The sequence below is a fragment of the Puma concolor genome, chromosome D2 (genome assembly GCF_028749965.1).
Source record: "Puma concolor isolate L17-30 chromosome D2, mPumCon1.1.hap2, whole genome shotgun sequence".
Taxonomy (NCBI): domain Eukaryota; kingdom Metazoa; phylum Chordata; class Mammalia; order Carnivora; family Felidae; genus Puma; species Puma concolor.
The window spans coordinates 20,170,338-20,188,629 of record NC_141677.1 but is presented as its reverse complement, the minus strand read 5'-3'; the positions used below and the strand labels follow the sequence as shown (position 1 = coordinate 20,188,629).

Below are 18,292 nucleotides of genomic sequence, written 5' to 3'. Positions count from 1 at the left end.
TCCCCTCGGGTGATACTGTAAAAGTGTAACTTGGTTTCCAACAAGGAGAACAGTTACAGGAAAGTTTAGAATAGGCACCTGTTAGATGTCTTTGTTCTACAAGATGCCATGTTTCAGTAAGTTGTGTATGTTGTCATGGAGTTTTACGTCCCTGAGTGATAATTGGGAGTGTCTCTGGTAAATGTCGAATAGCCTATTACATTCAGATGTGCGGTGGAACAAAGTTCTGCGTCCAGTCGTGGTTGTTTCTAAATCTTCTCTCCATTATATCCATCTCGTTGTTCTCTTTAAAATATGTTTGCTCGTTTCGTCTTGGAAATTGTAGCTTCCAAGTGTGCAGTAAATCTGATTCCTCTTCCTTTCTTTGCATGCCTCTGTCAGCCTAGCGATGTAAGGAAGCATCGGAGAAAGCGAAAGTGTTTCGTAGTGCAACCTAGCTGTGTTTGTCTGTGGTGTGGGGGAGAGTGCCCGTCTCTTCACGGTGAGCACCACAGCTGGGTAAGGACGAGCGGCTGGCGTGTGCGGGGAAGTACAGGAGCCACTGGGAGCTCGAGCGCGGCGTGCGGTTTCCACGGTACCTGCGACGGCCACCGGAGCTCGCCGTTGTCTCTCGTTTGTGTCTTGCTCGCTGCGCTGCGAACTTTGTTCCATGAGACACAGAAGTTTCTAGGAAGAGAAATTACTGAAGCAGAGCCGTAGAGTTTCGATTTCGGGATATAACCACTTTTGACAGCCGTAGCCAGCAGCATTCAGAGAGCTCTTAGGGTTCGTTCGCCACCTGGTGTGTGCAGTGGTTTAGGATCCTGTGACCTGGCCCTCACAGACATCCCCGCGAGCCACAGCTTGTGTGGTTAGCCCATTTCCAGATGTGCAACCAGAGCCTGAGAGCCCGGGTCCTGTGCATGAGGACACTTTGCAGGGCAAACACTGGCCACGACACCACTCTGCCACATACCCCACCTTTGCTCGGGCGCCCTCCTCCCATTTACAGTGCCCCTCGCCGGGACAGGACACCTCCTGTGTCCAGAGGACAATGACGTGGGTGTGCCCATCCTCAGGGGAAGCGCCGTGCCTCGGGACGGAACCCTCGACCAGACAGTCCGCCTCATAACTGGGATGCCTTGCTCCCTGGACCGGACCCCCATCCCAGACCTTCCCAGCCATGCGCTGACAGGGCCGTGCCTCTGATACAGAGCTGGGCGGCAGCTGGGGGAGCCCCTCCACTGCACAGACGGTGTGTCCGTTCAGTTGAATTCTTGCGTTCAAGTGCCAGTTCGGTCACTGGTTGTTTTGTGACCGGGGTGTATTCATCACCGTCTTTTTTTTCCTGCTTTGCTCTCCTGGTAAGTGAGGACAGCGCAAGGTTCACGGCCCTTGGGGTGTCCACACACTGCCCATCGGTGCACGGTCCTCAGAGATCAGGAGCTCACATCGGCGCCGGGGCACAGAGCACGCCCTGCATTCTGCTGGCTCGTGCTGCCTTTTCCTCTGTAGCAAGACTTTCTCAAGGAACAGAGGGTCGCGTGATGAACACCCAGGCAGGACGGCCTGCTCCCGCAGCTCACTGATGGCTACTTGGAGGGCTCTTTGGAGGTTTTGGGGGATGAAGTCTAGGCGTACGGGCAGTGGGTGTCAGGTCCGTGCAGACAGGGCCAGCACGGGCGTTGCACTTCCCAGCCTGGCGGGAGCCTCCCGTTTTGGTTGAGACTGAAATGGCCCATAGGCACAAGTCTGGCAGGACCCAGTGCTGGGCGGGGGCCTGTGTGTGGACTGCGCTGTGACCCAGGGGAGGGTGTGCTCCCGGAGCCCTCCGTCTCTGCTCACCTCATAGCCTGGTCGCTAGCGTGGCTCCCCGTCCTGTTCCCCTTTGGGTTTGTTTTCTCCATATCCTTGCTTCCACCTGGGTATGAAATCTACTTGTGTTGAGGGAGTCTGACCCTGTTTGCTTTTATGTGGATAATTTGTAGCCTGTTAAGGTAGCCTTTTGTTGTCTGCCGATTGTCAGGAAATCAGGAGAGGAGGCAGGTGTTTTGGAGCTGTTGGTGAAGCTTGTGTCTTCCCTGAGCTCAGCTCCGCTTGGTGCTGACCGCCATGGGTGTCCCGAGCCCCGTGCAGCTTCGGAGGTCCTGGTACAAACCCAGTTGGCTGTGCCTGTCTCGCCAGTCCTACACGTGTGTCTCGTGAGATCCGGCCCTGCCTCACCCCCAGGACCTGTCAAGGGTCATAACGCTGGCGGGTCCGTGGCCCCACGGTCCTTTCCAGGGCCCACAGCCACATAGCCGCAGACCCACCGCCTGTCACAGAAGGAAAAATGGAGTCTGAAGGGGTTCATTTGTCGTGACGGCAGCCACGGGACACTGTGTCTCCACCGTGTCGAGCAGACTGTCTGTAAGCTGCAGATGAGTCCGTCAGTTTGTAACATCACCCGAAACGGCCCCGAGAAGCAGAAGTCAGACCCGAGTGTGGGGTCAGGGGGTTGGGTGCCTTGTCACTTTACACACGTCCCCGTAGGTTCCAGCCTTGCATCGCTACCAGAAGTGACAGTGGGTTAGGCCACAAGCTCGCTCCACTTCCCCCAAACAAAGAGCTTTGGACAATCGTGCACGGGAGGGCTCCGTGCTCACCAGGGTTTGCCCTGAACGGCGTCAGGAAACAAACACCTTCCTTCTCAGCTGGCCGTGGTGTACGGTGACATGGTTTGGGTCTCCGCCTCTACCTTCTGTGGCCGGGCTCCTGGTGGTGCGAGGTCCTGGGGAGGGTACACCCCTCGGTGCCGATGGGCTGGGGGTCTCAGTGGGCCCACTGCCCGGACGCGAATCCACCCTTTCGCCTGGCGTTAGGCCGATCCTAGGAAGTCGTTTTGGACCCTGCACAAAGCACAGCTCATAGCTTTTCAAATGAGTTGCTGGCTGTGATTTCAGGGCTGTGTGCTCCTCTGTCTGGGCGCACGGTGAACTCATGTCACTCTCCTCTCCACCCCACAGTTGCTGCCTTTGGAGGGAGAGTCACAAGATCGTGTGGCAAGGACACGATGTGGACCGTCAGCTCCTTCTTCCCAGAGGTCCCTGAGCTTGGACAGGCTGCAGCAAGGGGCACCGCACAAGGCCAGCCACGAGGACATCAGGGACGCCACAAAGTAAGGGGCACAGGCATCGTAGGAGACATGCCTGTGCGCTGGTTTTCAGCTCTGAGAAACCTTTGATCTCTACATGGGGGAGAAAGGGTCGGAACAGCGATTCCAAAGAGAGGCCAATGAACCGAGCTTACGTGCACGGCGTTCTTGGGATACCTGCCTGGGTGCCCTGGGTGTGGCCAGCAGAGCAAAAGGCAGGTGGGAAAGACCGGAGTCTTGTGATGCTGGTGGCTGTAGGGCAGCCTCGTTTGCTCAGATCCTACGCACCAGCCGTCCTGAGACCTCCCTTTTCCTCCCGGTGGATCCTGGGTGACATGCTCCCTAGGGCTCCTCCCCTGGGCCGCACTGTGCCCTGTGGGGCTGTCAGGAGCCATGCTCTCTTCCCCCCACCCCCACCACGCAGCTCCAGCAGCCCCTCTGTTACTCGCACCACGCCCTGGGGTGGCTCAGGTGTGCATGTCCTCCGTGCTCCCGGGTCACAGCCAGGGAGGGGTGCCGAGCGTTCTCAACCCAAGGGGCTTGGACTCCAGATAATACTTGGGAGGGAGAGAGTGTCAGCTCCCAGGGCGCAGCCCTCCCTAGAAGCTGGGGGATTGTGCTTCTAATCACGTGGGGCGGTGTGTCGTGTGACGAGCACGCGTGGAAGATGCTCTCCTGTGCGTCCCCCAGATCCCCGGGCTCTCGGGATGGCCCCTTGAGCAGCCTCAGCAAAACTAGCAATAGCCAGGACTCACTGAACCACGCCCCCAAGAAGAAGGGCATCACAAAATCCATCCGCTGGTTGCTCACCAGAAGACAAAAGGTCCACCCCAGCCACGCTAGCGACGAGCCTGCATGACCAGGTTGGTGTCCCCTGCGTGTTTCCAGCGTGTGGGTGGTCTTACTGGCCTCATTCCTCTAGATCCGTGGTCTCTCTGCCTGCGGACCCCTCCCCGTGTCGGGAGACCTCACGTGGCTGTGGACACCCCCCACCTCCCATTTCATCACTCTGCTTCCCCACAGCCGCTGAATTGGAGCCACGGAATTGAAAACCCTTCCCAAGGTGCCCTGGGACTCCGCAAATTGGGCGCACAAGCTGAAAAACACCAAAAACTTTAAAAAATAAGCATTGTGTTTCTTGTCACCTTGCTGAGCACTTTTCAGCTGTACCTGTTTTTCAAGCAGTAGCTGTTCGTTTGGTCAATAGACTCTATAGCTGCAAAGCAGTATTATGTCCTCCACGGACATAAAAAGGCCTCCAGGGCCTTTTGCTCCTGGAACCATGCTGGGAAAATTCGGTCCCTTAGATGTTGCCAGTGTGTTTTCTTCCACATCCTTATACTTTCTGTAATGAAAACGTTAAGATTCGTGGTAGTGCCCTCTGGCTGTCACACCCACTGCTCCCAGAAATGTGTATGTCTTGTAAGTCCAGAGGTCACAAAATTGGCCAAAACATTCCCCTGTGTTTCCTACGTTTATTTTGTCATCTTCGGGAGGTATGGTTTAAGTACTTGGTCGTATGAGGACAGCGTTTATTGAGTTGTTTGCCCCAGCATTTGATTCAGTTTCACAGAGTGTGTGTAGGTGACTTTCTCCGGGGCTGAGATGTTCAAATCGCTGACTTGGGTTCTGTGTTACCATAGGTATCACGCAGTGTCTGAGAGTGGATCATACTGTGGTCTCTGTGGACATGCACGGCCAGTCCCAGAAACATACGGTTGACCCTTGAACAGCCAGGGTTTGAAGATCAGGTCCACTCGTATGCAAGTTATGTGTTTCCATCCAGTAGAGTATTGTAAATGTATTTTCTCCTCTTTATGGTTTTCTTAATCACATTTACCTTGTTTTATGAAGGAATACAGCATATACACGTCACTTATAAAATATGTGTTAACCGACTGTTTCTGGTAAGGCTTCTGGGTACAGTGGGCTATGAGGAGTGAAGTTCTCAGGGAGGTGGCGGTGAGGTAGAGCCCCATAAGGCTCCACGAAAGGTGCCTAGTGGTGACAATGTCCGCCTCAGGAGAATGAGTCTCAGAGTTATTACAGAGTTATTACAGAGAAATGTGATAACGATCTGTAAGTGTTTTAAGCGTGTCCATGTGTTTGAACAACTGTTATTTTACCTAGTGAAAGACCTTGGAAATGAACTGGGTATATGTGTTTCCTGTACTGTGTACTTCATTTTAAATCTCTTCACAGTTGACAGAAGCCGTCTTTCACCAGAAGTAACTAGTGAATCATCTGGTGATTTTTCGATGTGTCCTAAAGCAAATGCAATAGTTATTACTTTGCATGAAAGTGAGGTGTCCCGTCACAGTCTCTTAATATGCTGGGGAGTCTTTTCAGGTTTCTCTGATTTTCAACCGAGTCCACAAAGCGGGCTCTGCGATTAGAACTGAGACGTTTGTGTTGAAGTGACAAGGTGCCCAGGCTCGGGGCCAACAGTGTTGTCTGACGGGAGGAAGGTTTTCCAGAACACCCGGAGTGTGCAGCTGAAGCATAGGCTTGGGGCACACAGCGGAGATCCTTGTCCTGCATTACAGGGTGTGGATGTGATGGAGAGAGCTTTCGGCAGCCACCGTGGCCATGGGTGTTTACTGTCGGCAGAGGTGCTGGTTTGGAGGAAGGACCCGGGGATTCGCTGGGTCCTATCGATCGGCCTTAAGGAGGATGCCAACAATCGCGTAGACGGTGGAGTTCACGGCACGTTGATGGCCTTAGATGGGACCTTCGATGTCACCGCCCTGGCGCTTCTGGTGCAGATCCCGACCCAGCACACACAGGTGACACCGGGCCGTCTGCACCCGCCCACTGCTCTCCTGCTGGAGACCCCGCAGCCTGTATTAGAGCAAGGCAGCGCGTAGCTTCACCGCACAGCTAGTCCTCTCTCGCCAAACCCGGTCTGTTTTGCGCGGCACGGAGTCCTCGGTGCTGCCTCCTCCTGCCTGAGCTCTGCCTGTCCCTTCCCCTCACAGGCTCGTGAGACTGGCGTGCATTTAGCTCTTATGTGGAGAGAGAAACACTCTTACTTCGTGTGCCACGTGGAAGTTTCATGGCTTCTGTTTCTGATTTCCCTGTGGAATTCTGTTCGACTCATGGGCTCAGTGGAGAATCAGGACTCTTTCGATCCTTCTACAGAACACTGTACACCTTTGGGAATGCCCTCAGTGTCCCCTCTGCAAACCCCCCTCCACGGCACCCTTGTCTAATTTCCCGGAGAGCATGGACCCCTCTCCCCAAAGGCCCATTCCTGTGGGCTTCCTGGGGGGCTCAGATGATTCGGCGCTCGACCCTTGCTTTGGGCTCAGGTCATGATCTCATAGTTGGTGGCGTCGAGCCCCAAGTCGGGCTCCGTGCCGACAACTTGGAGTCGGCTTGGGATTCTCTCTCTCCATCTCTCTCTGCCCCTCCCCTGCTCATGCTGTCTCTCTGCCTCTCAAAGATAAGTAAATCAAGCCCATTAATGGACTCCACATTAACATCTCTGATTGAAAATACACTATTAGGATTCAATGGGTATTGTTTTGAGTTTGAAGTCTTGGTTTCGACGCAATTGCAATATGTTGTCATCCTTTAGATTGACATTAACTTTTGGGGTGTCGGCTCGTGATTTCAGGCTCGTGCTATCTTGGAATGGGAGTCGAACCACCTTTTGGTCATGGCGACTGACCAAAGGGTTGGTGAAATAAGTTTTCAGCCTAATGATATCTAAATTTGCGTTAACTGTTAAGTATTATATTTGGGGATGCCTGGCTGGCTGAGTCAGAGGACAGCGTGACTCATAATCTCTGGGTTGTGACTTTGAGCCCTGTGCTGGGGGTAGAGATTTCCTAAAAGTAAAATCAAAAAAAAAAAAAAAACAAAAAAAACAAAAGGAACGTAGATTATTATGTTTGTAGGGATCACGTACCAGACTACTCTTCCAAATGCGGAGATAATTTTACCTTACAAGTTAAGCTTAGCTCTTAATTTATTAACAAATGAGCTTTGGGGCGCCTGTGTGGCTCAGTTGGTTAAGTGTCTGACTTTGGCTCAGGTCATGATCACACTGCTTGTGAGTCTGAGGCCAGCATGGGGCTGGCTGCTGTCTGCGTGGAGCCTGCTTTGGGTCCCCTGTCACCCTTTCTATCTGCCCCTATCTCACTCACACACAATCGTTCTCTCTCTCTCTCTCTCTCTCTCTCTCTCTCTCTCTCCCTCTCTCTCTGAAAATCTAACAAACAGGGGTGCCTGGTAGCTCAATCATTTAAGCATCTGAGTCTTGCTTTCGGCTCAGGTCATGATCTCACACTTCGTGAGTTTGGGCCTCCCATTGGGCTCAGCGGTGACAATGGGGATTCTGCTTGGGATTCTCTCTCTCCCTAGCTCTCTGCCCTTCCACAACTCATACTGTTTGTGTCTCTTTCAAAAATAAATAAATGTACCTGCAAAAACGTAGAAAACACCCAAACCAATGGGCTATTGAGAAACCAATATTTTAACAGAGGTGAGGAGTTTGGTTTCTTTCCTTTTGGTATTTGACTTTTGATAGTCTTGAGAAATATTTTTCACATCATAACACGTTGACGGCAGCCTGGCAGTAGAGCCTGTAAGTTGCGTTTGGGGGCGCCTGGAGGTCTCTCTGCAGTCCAGGGCCCTGTGCTCTGGGGGAAGGTTACAGTCGTTTATTGAACAAGACACGAAGTGTTGATTTCTCCTTATACAACACCAGGACTGATTTACTCCCACACCACTACTTAAGACTGTCTTCATTGCCATAAGAACACTCGAGTGTGACGAGAATAGGACACGTGAAAGGGTGCGGTGGGACTGTCCTAGCGTGTGGCACTGTCCGCAGCTTAAAGACTGTTTTGAAAACAAAAAGGTAGTATCTTGTATAGCAAGAAGGTGATTTCACAAAGACAGTGCGGCAGGTCCAGTCAGCCCAGGACTGTCCTGACTTGTGCCCGGTCAGGGTCCTGGCACAAATATGGCCCTGCCTCCCTTTACCGCCTGGGGCAGCCGTCTGGGCAGGGGGCCCCCAATGGCTGTCAGGAATGGGGGTAAACAGCTGTAAACAAACTTGCAGAGTGAGGTCATTTTAAAGGGCTGGTGACCTTACTATATATTTTTGGTTTTTATTTCACAATGGGTCCTGTAATTTCCCAGGATGATGATAGAAGCTTCAGGAGGGCACCTTCTTAGAGATAGCAATGTGGATCAAGACACTCTTGACTTACCTGCTGGGTCAGCAGAGACTCTCCCTGCAGGCTTCTGGGTCACTTCCTCTCTGTCCTCTATGCAGCCAGAGAAGACGCTGCTGGTCTGTATGTGACGTGCTGCTCTGCCCCAGCCTCTTGGCGGAGGTATGGGAGGCTCTTGGGTTGGAATGTGAACACTGATGGAGAATGGCCGACTTCATATGTAACAAGGCGTTCAGATGCTGTGGCATGCTCAGGCTCAAATGATCTAAGGTTACTCCTCACTTCTGCTTATCAAAGTTTCACAGTGAAAGAGATTTTTTTAACTTTTCTATCTGATGGAATATTAGCGTATTCTCTCAACTACTACAACTAGGCATCGTGGGTGTCCTCAGAGCGTTGGACCAGCCTCAGAGCGACACTCGCAGAGCTACGTATGTGATGGGCAGCCCTGGCCCCTCTTTCCCAAGATGGCAGATGGACACGGCGAAAGTGTTTTCATGGCCTCTACTGCCCCATTGCTATTTGAGAGTGAACTCCCGGGGACTCCCCCGGCTGCTTGCGGGTGGAGAGAACCCCACTCAGAAGTGCCCCGGGAGCCCTCAGTGGTTGCTGCTGTGGTTTAGAATGTGTGTGGCTGTATTTGTGCCCTCATGTGCTATTTTAAGACTAACCGCATGCTGCATTTGCACGCTGCCCCTTGTGTTGCTTGGAGCAGGCATAGTATCTGCACCACAGAGGCTGGATTCAGCCAGTCATGTCTTAATCCTGCCGACGCCTCCTGTTGGTGAGTAGAGGGCACCGTCCATGCAGGCCACAGTCGGACACCCTGTGTCCTGTCTGCGCAATGTCCGTGTGAGCCAGGACAGCCGCAGCAGGCTCACTTAGGGACTTTCAGAAATACACAGACACGCAGACACACATAGACAGACTCACACACACATACACATACGCGCGCGCGCGCGCGCACACACACACACACACACGAGCTTCTCTACACCTGCTAAGAGGATTCTGGTGTTTGTGTGCTTACACTTAAAGAGGTTGGTGTGTTCTCAGTTTTTCCGGAGAAAACTGTATTTCCACTCTTTTCGTAAAAAAAGAAGTTTGGCTTCAGTGTCTGCTAATGTCTTTTGTGGTAGGGAGGCAGGCTTGCTGTCGGAGCAGTAGGAGATTTTCCAGGTCTGAGCTGACCTTCCTGGTCGTTCGGGAGCAAGTGGCACTGGCCTTTGCCTGGTCTGCTGGAGCTCCTAGGTCAGCAGGCCCTGGCTGGCTTGTTTTACGCACACCTTCTTGAATGAACCAGGCCCAAGAGGATTCTAGTCCTCACGTGAGTGACGCTGGTGGCCTCTCAGTTGAGAGATTAGCTTTTAAAAGCGGAAGCACATTGCCCTCTGAGGGGCTGAGTTTGAACTTGGAGATTTCGGGTGTGGGCCCCAGAGCCCAGCCCTCTTCTCCCTGCTCTGAGGGCCTCGGGGGGTGGGCTTTGTGCTGCTCTCATTCTGTTTTCCTGTCTCAGCCACAGTGTTTGATTGTTGGGAGCTCCTGGCTGGAGGCCAGGTGGAGCCTATGACACTTGAACTTAGGGTAGTGAGTTTGAGCCCCATTTTAGAATGGAGATTACTTAAAATCCTGAAAAAAAAAAAAAAGAATAGTTGATTGATTCCTTCATCTTGTTTTTTTTTTTAATTTGGTAACTTTCAGTCTTAAGCCAGTATGAACTCAATCGAATGATTCTCATTGGTCATGCAAAATGCTTCATATTTTCTCTAGATTCTCAAATCTCTTCAGCCAGGAAGGTCTTTGGGGACGGGGGGCACGCGCTAGGCCCCACCTGGGGCCCTGGAAGGTGCTTTTCGGGCTGATGTCTTAAGACTGATTCTTTCCTTTATCTTGCAGTTTACCCACACTGCTTCTACCGATGGTCTTGCAGCACGCAGAGCCCAGCAGTGACTACATTTGAAACTTCAACCAGATCTTTCATCTGTTAATCCTTGTTATATGGACCCTGAGATATTTTCTTACAGTATTTAATTACTGAAAAATTCGTGAATAGGATCGAGAAACTCATTTAGCATGTAATGTTTCGTACATTTCTGTAAATTTGTCACTCCCTATAGATAGTTCCTTACTTTCATGTATATCCGGGCTATAAATATCCTTTGGAATCAATTGATGTTCTTATATCGCAGTTTAGTCTTTCAAGTGTATGTACTATCATGGTTGTATGTATAAATCCTACGACAAATACAGGGCTTTTATAACCTGTGCATGTATTGTAATTATCATTGTTTAATTGTTTGTTAAGAAGCCCTGACAGAGAAAAGGATTTTACCACGTTTGTCAAATCACCGTGACACAGCCTGCATTATCCTTTACGAATGTCCCTTAGCTCTACAACCATGGTTTTGATATAATCAGACTTAATTTGCAGCAATTGTCATTGTATTTTAATGACTCACCTTAACTACACTTTTTCTAGCAAGCAATGCTTTCTTCTGCAGTGTGAACAGATTAAAAATATCTGGTGTTAACTATCAGCTAAAGAAACTTGGAGTGGAAAGCTGATTGAAACACTGTGACAATCTCCCAGGGCCGGTATGCTGTTTCTGAGCCTGGTCCCCGGGGGCCTGGGCAGTTTGCCTGCAGTGACCCGCACAACCTGGGAGCTGAGGCCCCAGAAAGCCTGGGTGGGGCAACCTGGCCACCTCTTCCCCGAAACCCTGCCCACCCCCTTCTCCCCCCCCCCCCCAACCCGAACCTTAGACCCCTGGCAGCAGAACTCTCAGAGGACCAATCAGGGTGCACTGGTCTCCCACCTCGGGCCAGGGCGCTGGGTGCTCAGCACAGAGCAAGATGCAAGATCCTGGAAACAATGTAGTGCAACTCTAATAAAGGCCTTATTGTTCTTACGGAAATCAGCTGTTTAGATTTGTTTGTAAACAAGTTTACGGAGTGGACCTCATTCTCCATTTGTAGATTTTATTTAATTTTTTTATGTTTCTTTATTATTGAAAGACAGAGAGAGAGACAGAGCATGAGCATGGATGCTGCAGAGACAGGAGAAGACACAGAATCCGAAGCAGGCTCCAGGCTCCGAGCTGTCTGTCAGCACGGGGCCCGACGTGGGGCTCGAACTCACAAACTGTGAGATCGTGAGCTGAGCTGAAGTCGAACGCTTAAGTGACTGAGCCACCCAGGCGCCCCATCTCCATGTGTAGATTTTGAGGAGACAGCCATTTCAGGTTATACGAGTAGCCAACGTAACTTATAATTTTGAGGTGGCATATAAAAAAGCCACCCAGGAATGTGCTCAGATCATGGTGCCTTATTTCTTATGCAGCTGGTACAGAGATAGAAACGACATGTCTCTTTACATGTCGTTTCTGCTTTTCATTGGACGTTTGACAGTTTCCCTGTGTTTTTCTATTAATCTTTTGTGAACTTCCTGATTGTATGCCAGAGTAGGTACCGTCTACTTTGAACTATTTTTCTCACGGTATTATTTATTGCTGGCTTTCAAGGCAGTAGTGGAGCGTTTCCCACTGCCAATAAAGACTAGTGAGAACAAGCTGCCATTGACTTGAGAAGTGGCTGCCGTGGTTTTCTCTGGTGCTCGGGGCCATGAAGGCACTTCTGCCACGTGGAAGTAGTAGTGTGGAAACCAGCTGATAGAATACCACAGCTGGGAGTGGAAGTTCAGGACAGGGGTGTCCTCCACAGGAGGGCCAAGTGCCCAGACCCTAGGGTAGCGGCCCCGGAATCAGTGCAGCCGGGGGCCCAGGCAATAGGCCAACGGGGCAGGGCGACTCTTCCACGGTCAGGGCCAGCTGAGGCTGCTCTTCCTCCAGGACCCCAGGAGACTGGAGTGTGTGCGTGTGCGCATGTGTGTACAGGCGCGTGCTTTCCACCCAGTCTCCACTCCTCTTCCATCCTCTGTGTGGGCTTTCCTGTCCTGCTGCTGTCCTCTCAAGGTCCCAAGAAGTGCCCAGGGCCGCATCCTTCCCCATCGTCTCAGCCCCTGGAACCCACTAGGCTGCTTCTCCCGAAGCTCAGACCCAGTGCTGAGTCTTACACCAGCCAGTGTGGCAGGCGGGAGGGTCTGCCCGCACCGGGGGCTGGCAGCCACCACCAGGCCAACTCATGAGGCTCTGGCACAAGATCCCTGTCGCTCGGGCGACTCTGGGACGGTTCCTTCCCTCCCCGCCACGGAGAGCACGTGGCCATCGGGTTGGCGGATGGACACCTTGACCCGTGGTCCGTGTGTGGTGGGCACAGCTGACGATCACTGGGTTTCATCTTCCTGGACTGTCTCTCCTGCCAGGACTGATCGGCTACTCCTCTGAATGCTGCGTTCCCTTTTTGTGGAGTAATCCTTCCCGTCTTTCTTCCGTTAGGGCGTAGTTAGGTTGTTGTCTTCCTGCTCAGAATCTGTGCTGGCTGATTTTTTATTTTTATTTTTTTTCTGCACTTCCTAGTCCTTCGTGTTAAGTGTGAGCTTTGGAACAACGGAGTGCTTCCTTGCTTTTTACATGTAACAATCTGCTCTTCCCCACCAAAGCTGGGCAAGCCTTAGGCATCTGAAAGTTTCTGGAAACAGATCAGTTCACCCCAGGTACATTAAGTTGCAGATGTTTTATTAAAACTTGATTTGGTGGTTCCACTCGTGCCTAAAAAACAAATGTCAGTTGAGAAACAGACCAAGCGCCGAGCAGATGTCGAGAGCTTTCGCCTCTCTGAGAACACTCCTTAGCCATACTTGGTTGTACTCACTCCACACTGAACGTCCGGGGCTTGCAGGCCTTTCCACAGTCCCACCAGGTCCCACCGAAGACCCTTGACTCCCCCGCTGCTAGAAACTCCTACTGGAGGTCACTAAACCCTCATCACTGCTGCCCTTCAGGTCCTGTCTCCAGTGTCACATCGTGTGATCTGAAGGTGATTGTGGCTTCACGTGTTCTTCCTCGCCTATTGCTAGCTGAGCCCTCAGCCCCCCAGAAGGGTGCTCCGTGGTCCGGGGAGTGATCTGTCCCCATGTCCTCTGCAGAGGGGCAGCAGGCACACGCGCAAGTGGGGTTGTTTCCTCCTTCTTGCCGATACGGCTTCGCTTGATGGTGTTTCTCAAGATCTCCGAGCTCTGCTCTCTCTTACCTTCCTGTCGCTTGACTCCTCAGTGGGAACAAGTGGCCCGGATTGTGCTGTTTCTTGTCCTTGTCTTCCTGTTGCACCTTTTCCAGTCCTGCCTCGAGGCCAGCGCTGTGTCTTCAGCCACCATTGCTTGGGCAGAAACTGGTGGGGGGCGGGGAGGCTGCGGCCTGCCAGCCTCGCTGCTTGCTGCCCACTGTCCTGTCCTCCCTCAGTGTATCTTACCTGCCGCCTCTCGTAAGAACATCCGTCCTTGCACCTTCCCTCCTGAGGACCGCAGGGTGGTGTCAAGGTCCTCCGCTTAGCTGCACCTACAAAGACCCCTTTCCCAAATAAAGTCTCATGCACAGGTTCCAGAGATTTGGACATAGATGTGCCTGCAGGGGGCCCACTGCTCACCCCACCTCCTCAGTCCACCTGTTTCTGGAGAAGGCCTGCCTTGCCTGGTCCTGTCCCAGAGCCATCAGGGTGGGGAGGGCGAGCCCCACCCTCCCAAGGGAAGAGGACTCTCGAGTCACAGGAAGGGCCCTGGACTGTCCAGGAAGACAGCAGAAGACAGCGGACAATGGTCAAGAGGACCTCTGGCACGCATCGGGATTACTTCCAGTTGATCTTCTCACTCGAGTGTGCCGAGCCTCTCCTGGCCACGAATGTGTGTGTGTGCCCGGTGGGTGGGGGGGCTCTGCGTTGGTAGAAGACACTTTCAGGGGCTACTGAGACAGAAAGCACTCTGGACAGGTACAAGGACGTGTGGGGAGACAGCGATGCAAGAGGAAACCATCCTGCCCACACGCGAGAGGAAGCAGCATCAGGCCTGGACGCCAGGATGCCAGCCAGGCTGGGCTGTGGTGAGGGCCAGGTGCAGGTTGGCCTGTGTCCCACTGTGCCGCCTCCAAGGCCTCCGTCCGCTGTGAGCCATGGCCATGGGGGCCGCCCACAGGGTTTCGGGGACACGTACCGGGACACATCCAGCAGTTAGAGGGTACGTCGGCCTCTCCTGCGCAAGCGGCGGCCACCGTCCCACTGGCTTGGAGTGTCTTCGGTGCATCCGGCCAGCCATCCTCAGAGGAGGCCAACAGAACCTTTCTCCCCTGGCGCTGGGGGGCGGCCCACAGCTTACACTCCAGGCCTCAGTGCCATGGCTCTGGTTTTCAGGCCACGATGCTCTAAGAAAATTAAGTAAAAGCTATTTTTAAACTTATAATGAGAATAAAATAGTGGAAATTGCTTTACAAATTCTTAACTAGGGGTGCCGGTGTGGCTCAGTTGGTTGAGCGTCTGCCTCTCGATCTCTTCTCAGGTCATAGTCTCACGGTTTGTGGGGTTTGAGCATGGCATCGGTCTCTACGCTGACAGCACGGACCCTGCTTGGCATTCTCTCTCTCCCCTCTCCCGTTCACGCAAGTGCTTGCTCTCAAAATGAACGTAAAAAATATAAAATTAACAAAATATTTAACTTGTAACTAAAGCAGTGACTGAGGGATTGTCACATTGCACAAATAGAGGGTTGAGGGTGTCTTCGTCTCCAACACCTTATTTTCTTTTCCATTTACGTTACCTTTTAAATTTTGTAAAAATTGTATTCATTTTGAGAGGGACAGAGAGAGAGAGAGAGAGAGAGAGAGGAGGAGGGGCAGAGGAGAGGGAGAGACAATCCCAAGCAGGTTCCTCACTGTCAGCACAAACCCGACATGGGACACAACTCTCACCAACAAAAAGATCATGATGTGAGCTGAAATCAAGAGTCAGATGCTAAACAGACTGAGCCACGCAGGTGCCCCTAATTTCGATTTACTTTTTAAAGATTTTAAATAACGTCTGCACAGACCCGTGACCCTCCTACAAGAGTTGTATACTCCCCCGAGTGGCAGCTGAGTGACCCTGGTTTTTTGTTTTCCTTTTTCAAATGTTTTAATGTTTGTTTATTTTTGAGAGGGAGAGAGAGACACACACACAGAATGCTACTGGGGGAGGGGCAGAGATACAGGGAGACATAGAATCCAAAACAGGCTCCATGCTCCGGGCTGTCAGTATAGAGCTTGACGCAGGGCTTGAACTCATCAATGATAAGATGATGACCTGAACCGAAGTTGGACACTCAACTAGCTGAGCCACCCAGGGGCCCCTGTTTTTAACGTTTTGCCCAAAGTGCCACCACACTCATTATTTCAAGAGAAACTGTGGTTGCCCCCACCTTGGTTTTTACTCCCCTCCCTACCCCATGTGATACTATTCTAACCGTTCCTCCCCTTGCTTCCCTACAAACTCATTGGTGGCCAGTGTGAGCCCTGGCAAATCCATTTCAGATTTACCCGGTGGCATCTAGGTAATAAAGCGATATGTATCGCTCAGCCACGTGGATTGCAAGGAGGACAACACAAAGGGCTCACGGTGCCACCGTATGTCCCAGCATTTACACGTGAACTCACCCACCGTCTGGGAATTCGACGCCCTGGGTTAGGTCAGGGTATGCATCAATGATTAAGTGACCATGTGGTTTGATACTGGTGGAAGATGGGTGATGCGTTCATGAGGGTTTACTGTACATCTTCCTTTGGCATTTGTGCAGAAGTTTCTAGAATAGAAAACATTAGTGGTTGTTTAGGGATCCCCTCCATGCGATAGATGGTCTCAGCCTGGAACGACTGCTCCCTGGCCCTCACTTTGGAACGTAAAGTAGCCCGGGTTCGAACTTTGAGCTGCACTGGCAGTGGAGACATGTCTCCTCTCACAAATCAGCATGCAAGTGCTACATCACGATCCCGTCTTGACCCTGCTTTCACATTTTGATTCGTGTGACATCAGGATGTGTCCTACAAGCAGTGACATCGTAGACTTGCTGAGAGGTGGCCTATGATGACATCAAAGTCACGATGGGAGGTAGGTGCTTCGCTACTACTCCCTTTGAGAGGTGGAGTCTAAGGCCTCCCTTCGAGCCTGGGCCGGGCTCAGTGATGTGCTTGACCAAATGGATGTGTAGATGGGATGCCGGGGACCCTGTGGTTCTTGTGTGTGACAGAGTGGTTCGTGGATGTAAGTGGCATGTGCTTGAGACTGGCTTGTTTCTAGGGAAAGAGGGCACTTTGTTTCTCTGCTCTGTAATGTCTAACCGTGGGGTGCCTGTCGAGGCTGCTGTATCATTTCTGGGAGTTGGTGGGGAGTCGGTGGCTTGACGGATCGGTGTCTTGATCTCTGGGCAGTAAGCATTACTGTTCATTAGAATTGCAGCCGGCTTCTCCCTTTGCTCCCAGAAGCTCCCTGCTTTTCATGCAGACAGCATTCCCTGTGCTGTGATTGTCTCCCAGCTGCAACACGGTCCCTCCAGAGAGGATTACTTGGGTTATTTATTTATTTATTTATTTGTGTTTATTCCTTTTTGAGAGAGGGAGACAGGGTGTGAGCAGGGGAGGAGCAGAGAGACAGGGAGACAGAATCAGAAGCAGGCTCCAGGCTCCCAGTTTACAGCACAGAGCTGGACGAAGGGCTCGAACCCACAAACCTCGAGATCATGACCTGAGTCGAAAGTTGGACGCTTGACCTAGTGGGCCACCCTGGTGGCCCTTTTGTGTGTTGTGTTTGCATGTGTGAGTACATGTTTAACTCACAGTAATAGAATTTATTACTTGTAGCAAAGTCATCATTTACGAGGAACAAACCCTGGAGGCCATGAGGAGATGTATGCTGGCAGGTTGCAGCAGTGATTTCCGTTTGCACGAAGAGAGAACTTTATGCAGCTACAAATCTTTGGAAACGTGTCATTTTCTGTATTTTCTCAATGTGTCTGAAAACCGGTTGAGCTATTTGGTTAGTCAAATGCACTTCCTCCTTCCCTCCTTCGGATTTCTTCACAAAGCCGTGTGAAGTGTGGGAGGATGTCCTGGAGTCCTGAAGAGGTCTGCACGCCTGACGGCTTGCCCTGGCATCAGACGTCCTCCTGACGTTTTTACTCTTCATCATGTTACACACGGATCCCTCCAGATGCCTGGGATTTCCTCAGTGGATCGCTGGGTTTCAGAGAGAGACCTGTGAGCAGCCTCTCACCTTCCGCCAGGAAGAGAGGTCTGTGCCTTATCAAAATGAACGGAATCTTGCCATTTGCAACTAGGTGGATGGAACTGGAGGATATTATGCTAAGTGAAATTAGCTTCTCAGTCAGAGAAGCTGCCAGAGATTGCTGTCTGGGTGGCAGCCGCGTTGCTCCTGACTCCTTCCTGCTGATATATTTCCTTTGCCCTAGAAGGAAGGCAGCCTGCTTTCCACCCGGCCTTTTGTCCACAGGCAAACCTCTTGTGCTCAATGCTTTGCAACGCACTGGGGTACCTGCTTCCTGTTGCCAGTGTACGTTTGCCAGGGAAGCCCATGAGGCACTGATTTTCCAAACTGTCCCCCATCCAGGGACTCTGCTTTAAAGGAGTTGACAATGAAAAATCAGAAGGGAGGCTTCCAGACTGCTTCCACCAAAGCTCCACAGGGAGGAACTGGTCAATAAATAACAATGATGATTATGATGATAATCATAATCAAAATAAGAATAACAAGTGAGAAGAAACACACTGGGGACATAAGTTGTTCAGCTCAGATGAAAATGGAATTAAGATGGGACTGCGGACATGACCACTATTTTCCAGGCAAGCTAGGTGTCCTGAGGGTAAGAAGGAAACGTCTGTGGGGTTGGCATGAAAGGAAGCACCGATCACAAGCGCACTGCATCCTGAGCTACGTAGGGCAGGAAGGCTTCTGGCTCTGGCCTTCCACTCACAACCGGTGGGCAGAGGCCCTCGTGATCTATCTCAGCGTTGGCTTCTCTGTGCTGGCTGGCAGCCATGTCTGTGGAATTGGGCTCTGGTCCCCG

General features: G+C 51.7%; 2 protein-coding genes and 1 long non-coding RNA gene across 9 annotated transcripts in view; 2 read left to right on the top strand and 1 right to left on the bottom strand.

Annotated features, from left to right (window-relative positions):
- LOC147575923 (liprin-alpha-1-like) overlaps positions 1–18,292 on the bottom strand; it is a 547,540-nt gene that overhangs the window by 124,170 nt on the left and 405,078 nt on the right. The window lies entirely within an intron of this gene.
- LOC147575926 (liprin-alpha-1-like) overlaps positions 1–18,292 on the top strand; it is a 360,673-nt gene that overhangs the window by 104,960 nt on the left and 237,421 nt on the right. The gene's annotated exons all lie outside the window — the stretch shown is intronic.
- Positions 2,964–10,565, top strand: LOC147575930 (uncharacterized). The gene is made up of 3 exons (XR_015241604.1): positions 2,964–3,136; positions 3,803–3,975; positions 10,195–10,565. It is a non-coding gene; the product is annotated as an uncharacterized LOC147575930 (long non-coding RNA).